The sequence below is a fragment of the Erithacus rubecula genome (genome assembly GCF_903797595.1).
Source record: "Erithacus rubecula genome assembly, chromosome: 2".
NCBI classification, from domain to species: Eukaryota; Metazoa; Chordata; class Aves; order Passeriformes; family Muscicapidae; genus Erithacus; species Erithacus rubecula.
In genome coordinates, this window is record NC_136685.1 from 108,866,551 (window position 1) to 108,873,138 (window position 6,588).

Here is a 6,588-nt window from a genome sequence, read left to right on the forward strand (position 1 = left end):
AGCTCCTTCACCTGGGATGGACAAACCTCCTCCTCCTGCACAGGAACTGGGACTGACCCACAGCTCCTTCACCTGGGATGGACAAACCTCCTCCTGTACAGATACTGGAACTGACCCACAGCTCCTTCACCTGGGATGGACAAACCTCAACCTGCACAGGAACAGGGACTGACCCACAGCTCCTTCACCTGGGATGGACAAACCTCCTCCTGCACAGGAACTGGGAATGATCCACAGCTCCTTCAACTGCCTGGGATGGACAAATTTCCTCCTGCACAGGAACTGGGACTGACCCACAGCTCCTTCACCTGGGATGGACAAACCTCCTCCTGCACAGGAACTGGGACGGACCCACAGCTCCTTCACCTGCCTGGGATGGACAAATTTCCTCCTCCACAGGAACTGGGACTGACCCACAGCTCCTTCACCTGCCTGGGAAGGACAAACCTTGTCCTCCTGCACAGGAACTGGGACTGACCCACAGCTCCTTCACCTGCCTGGGATGGACAAACCTCCTCCTCCTGCACAGAAACTGGGACTGACCCACAGCTCCTTCACCTGGGATGGACAAACCTCCTCCTGCACAGGAACTGGGACGGACCCACAGCTCCTTCACCTGCCTGGGATGGACAAACCTCCTCCTGCACAGGAACTGGGACTGACCCACAGCTCCTTCACCTGCCTGGGATGGACAAACCTCCTCCTGCTCAGGAACTGGGAGTGACCCACAGCTCCTTCACCTGCCTGGGATGGACAAACCTCCTCCTGCTCAGGAACTGGGAGTGACCCACAGCTCCTTCAACTGGGATAGAGAAACCTCCTCCTCCTGCATAGGAACTGGGACTGACCCACAGCTCCTTCACCTGGGATGGACAAACCTCCTCCTGCACAGGAACTGGGACTGATCCACAGCTCCTTCACCTGCCTGAGATGGACAAACCTCAACCTGCACAGGAACTGGGACTGACCCACAGCTCCTTCACCTGCTTGGGATGGACAAACCTCCTTCTCCTGCACAGGAACTGGGACTGACCCACAGCTCCTTCACCTGCCTGGGATGGACAAACCTCCTCCTGCACAGGAACTGGGACTGACCCACAGCTCCTTCACCTGGGATGGACAAACCTCCTCCTGCACAGGAACTGGGACTGACCCACAGCTCCTTCACCTGGGATGGACAAACCTCCTCCTGTACAGGAACTGGGACTGACCCACAGCTCCTTCACCTGGGATGGACAAACCTCCTCCTGCACAGGAACTGGGACTGACCCACAGCTCCTTCACCTGGGATGGACAAACCTCAACCTGCACAGGAACAGGGACTGACCCACAGCTCCTTCACCTGGGATGGACAAACCTCCTCCTGCACAGGAACTGGGACGGACCCACAGCTCCTTCACCTGCCTGGGATGGACAAATTTCCTCCTCCACAGGAACTGGGACTGACCCACAGCTCCTTCACCTGCCTGGGATGGACAAACCTTGTCCTCCTGCACAGGAACTGGGACTGACCCACAGCTCCTTCACCTGCCTGGGATGGACAAACCTCCTCCTCCTGCACAGAAACTGGGACTGACCCACAGCTCCTTCACCTGGGATGGACAAACCTCCTCCTGCACAGGAACTGGGACGGACCCACAGCTCCTTCACCTGCCTGGGATGGACAAACCTCCTCCTGCACAGGAACTGGGACTGACCCACAGCTCCTTCACCTGCCTGGGATGGACAAACCTCCTCCTGCACAGGAACTGGGACTGACCCACAGCTCCTTCACCTGGGATGGACAAACCTCAACCTGCACAGGAACTGGGACTGACCCACAGCTCCTTCACCTGGGATGGACAAACCTCCTCCTGCACAGGAACTGGGACTGACCCACAGCTCCTTCACCTGCCTGGGATGGACAAACCTCCTCCTGCACAGGAACAGGGACTGACCCACAGCTCCTTCACCTGGGATGGACAAACCTCAACCTGCACAGGAACTGGGACTGAACCACAGCTCCTTCCCCTGGGATGGACAAACCTCCTCCTGCACAGGAACTGGGACTGACCCACAGCTCCTTCACCTGCCTGGGATGGACAAACCTCCTCCTGCACAGGAACTGGGGACTGACCCACAGCTCCTTCACCTGGGATGGACAAACCTCCTCCTGCACAGGAACTGGGACTGACCCACAGCTCCTTCACCTGGGATGGACAAACCTCCTCCTCCTGCACAGGAACTGGGACTGACCCACAGCTCCTTCACCTGGGATGGACAAACCTCCTCCTGTACAGATACTGGAACTGACCCACAGCTCCTTCACCTGGGATGGACAAACCTCAACCTGCACAGGAACAGGGACTGACCCACAGCTCCTTCACCTGGGATGGACAAACCTCCTCCTGCACAGGAACTGGGACTGATCCACAGCTCCTTCAACTGCCTGGGATGGACAAATTTCCTCCTGCACAGGAACTGGGACTGACCCACAGCTCCTTCACCTGGAATGGACAAACCTCCTCCTGCACAGGAACTGGGACTGACCCACAGCTCCTTCACCTGGGATGGACAAACCTCCTCCTGCACAGGAACTGGGACGGACCCACAGCTCCTTCACCTGCCTGGGATGGACAAACCTCCTCCTCCTGCACAGAAACTGGGACTGACCCAGAGCTCCTTCACCTGGGATGGACAAACCTCCTCCTGCACAGGAACTGGGACGGACCCACAGCTCCTTCACCTGCCTGGGATGGACAAACCTCCTCCTGCACAGGAACTGGGACTGACCCACAGCTCCTTCACCTGCCTGGGATGGACAAACCTCCTCCTGCACAGGAACTGGGACTGACCCACAGCTCCTTCACCTGCCTGGGATGACAAACCTCCTCCTGCTCAGGAACTGGGAGTGACCCACAGCTCCTTCAACTGGGATAGACAAACCTCCTCCTCCTGCACAGGAACTGGGACTGACCCACAGCTCCTTCACCTGGGATGGACAAACCTCCTCCTGCACAGGAACTGGGACTGACCCACAGCTCCTTCACCTGGGATGGACAAACCTCCTCCTGCACAGGAACTGGGACTGACCCACAGCTCCTTCACCTGGGATGGACAAACCTCAACCTGCACAGGAACAGGGACTGACCCACAGCCCCTTCACCTGGGATGGACAAACCTCCTCCTGCACAGGAACTGGGACTGATCCACAGCTCCTTCAACTGCCTGGGATGGACAAATTTCCTCCTGCACAGGAACTGGGACTGACCCACAGCTCCTTCACCTGGGATGGACAAACCTCCTCCGGCACAGGAACTGGGACGGACCCACAGCTCCTTCACCTGCCTGGGATGGACAAATTTCCTCCTCCACAGGAACTGGGACTGACCCACAGCTCCTTCACCTGCCTGGGAAGGACAAACCTTGTCCTCCTGCACAGGAACTGGGACTGACCCACAGCTCCTTCACCTGCCTGGGATGGACAAACCTCCTCCTCCTGCACAGAAACTGGGACTGACCCACAGCTCCTTCACCTGGGATGGACAAACCTCCTCCTGCACAGGAACTGGGACTGACCCACAGCTCCTTCACCTGCCTGGGATGGACAAACCTCCTCCTGCACAGGAACTGGGACTGACCCACAGCTCCTTCACCTGCCTGGGATGGACAAACCTCCTCCTGCTCAGGAACTGGGAGTGACCCACAGCTCCTTCACCTGCCTGGGATGGACAAACCTCCTCCTGCACAGGAACTGGGACTGACCCACAGCTCCTTCACCTGGGATGGACAAACCTCCTCCTGCACAGGAACTGGGACTGACCCACAGCTCCTTCACCTGGGATGGACAAACCTCAACCTGCACAGGAACTGGGACTGACCCACAGCTCCTTCACACGGGATGGACAAACCTCCTCCTGCACAGGAACAGGGACTGACCCACAGCTCCTTCACCTGGGATGGACAAACCACCTCCTGCACAGGAACAGGGACTGACCCACAGCTCCTTCACCTGCCTGGGATGGACAAACCTCCTCCTCCTGCACAGGAATTGGGACTGACCCACAGCTCCTTCAGCTGGGATGGACAAACCTCCTCCTGCACAGGAACTGGGACTGACCCACAGCTCCTTCACCTGGGATGGACAAACCTCCTCCTGTACAGGAACTGGGACTGACCCACAGCTCCTTCACCTGGGATGGACAAACCTCCTCCTGCACAGGAACTGGGACTGACCCACAGCTCCTTCACCTGGGATGGACAAACCTCAACTTGCACAGGAACTGGGACTGACCCACAGCTCCTTCACCTGCCTGGGATGGACAAACCTCCTCCTGCACAGGAACTGGGACTGACCCACAGCTCCTTCACCTGGGATGGACAAACCTCAACCTGCACAGGAACTGGGACTGACCCACAGCTCCTTCACCTGCCTGGGATGGACAAACCTCCTCCTGCACAGGAACTGGGACTGACCCACAGCTCCTTCACCTGGGATGGACAAACCTCCTCCTGCACAGGAACTGGGACTGACCCACAGCTCTTTCACCTGCCTGGGATGGACAAACCTCCTCCTGCACAGGAACTAGGACTGACCCACAGCTCCTTCACCTGCCTGGGATGGACAAACCTCCTCCTGCTCAGGAACTGGGAGTGACCCACAGCTCCTTCAACTGGGATAGACAAACCTCCTCCTCCTGCACAGGAACTGGGACTGACCCACAGCTCCTTCACCTGGGATGGACAAACCTCCTCCTGCACAGGAACTGGGACTGACCCACAGCTCCTTCACCTGGAATGGACAAACCTCCTCCTGCACAGGAACTGGGACTGACCCACAGCTCCTTCACCTGGGATGGACAAACCTCCTCCTGCACAGGAACTGGGACGGACCCACAGCTCCTTCACCTGCCTGGGATGGACAAATTTCCTCCTCCACAGGAACTGGGACTGACCCACAGCTCCTTCACCTGCCTGGGAACGACAAACCTTGTCCTCCTGCACAGGAACTGGGACTGACCCACAGCTCCTTCACCTGCCTGGGATGGACAAACCTCCTCCTCCTGCACAGAAACTGGGACTGACCCACAGCTCCTTCACCTGGGATGGACAAACCTCCTCCTGCACAGGAACTGGGACGGACCCACAGCTCCTTCACCTGCCTGGGATGGACAAACCTCCTCCTGCACAGGAACTGGGACTGACCCACAGCTCCTTCACCTGCCTGGGATGGACAAACCTCCTCCTGCACAGGAACTGGGACTGACCCACAGCTCCTTCACCTGCCTGGGATGGACAAACCTCCTCCTGCTCAGGAACTGGGAGTGACCCACAGCTCCTTCACCTGGGATGGACAAACCTCCTCCTGCACAGGAACTGGGACTGACCCACAGCTCCTTCACCTGCCTGGGATGGACAAACCTCCTATTGTACAGGAACTGGGACTGACCCACAGCTCCTTCACCTGGGATGGACAAACCTCCTCCTGCACAGGAACTGGGACTGACCCACAGCTCCTTCACCTGGGATGGACAAACCTCAACCTGCACAGGAACTGGGACTGACCCACAGCTCCTTCACACGGGGATGGACAAACCTCCTCCTGGCACAGGAACAGGGAGCTGACACCACAGCGCCTTCACCTGGGATGGAAACCACACACTCCTGCACAGGAAGCAGGGACTGACCCCAGCTTCCTTCCCCTGCCTGGGATGGACAAACCTCCTCCTCCTGCACAGGAATTGGGACTGACCCACAGCTCCTTCAGCTGGGATGGACAAACCTTCCCTCTGCACAGGAAACTGGGACTTGACCCACAGCTCTTCCCCCCCCCCCACCTGGGATGGACAAACCTCCTCCTGTACAGGAAACTGGGATTGACCCACAGCTCCTTCACCTGGGATGGACAAACCTCCTCCTGCACAGATGACAGGGACTGCCCACAGCTCCTTCACCCTGGGATGGACAAACTGCAACCATGCACAGGAACTGGACTGACCCACAAGCTTACCTTACACCGGGATGGACAAACCTCCTCCTGCACAGGAAACTGGGACTGACCCACAGCTCCTTCAGCCTGCCTGGGATGGACCAAACCTCCTCCTGCACACCTGCACAGGAACTGGGACTGACCCACAGCTCCTTCACACGGGATGGACAAACCTCCTCCTGCACAGGAACTGGGACTGACCCACAGCTCCTTCACCTGCCTGGGATGGACAAACCTCCTCCTGCACAGGAACTGGGACTGACCCACAGCTCCTTCACCTGGGATGGACAAACCTCAACCTGCACAGGAACTGGGACTGACCCACAGCTCCTTCACCTGCCTGGGATGGACAAACCTCCTCCTGCACAGGAACTGGGACTGACCCACAGCTCCTTCACCTGGGATGGACAAACCTCCTCCTGCACAGGAACTGGGACTGACCCACAGCTGCTTCAGCTGGGATGGACAAACTTCCTCCTGCACAGAAACTGGGACTGACCCACAGCTCCTTCACCTGGGATGGACAACCTCCTCCTGCACAGGATTGGGACTGACCCACAGCTCCTTCACCTGGGATGGACAAACCCCTCCTCCTGCAGGAACTGGGATTAACCACAGCT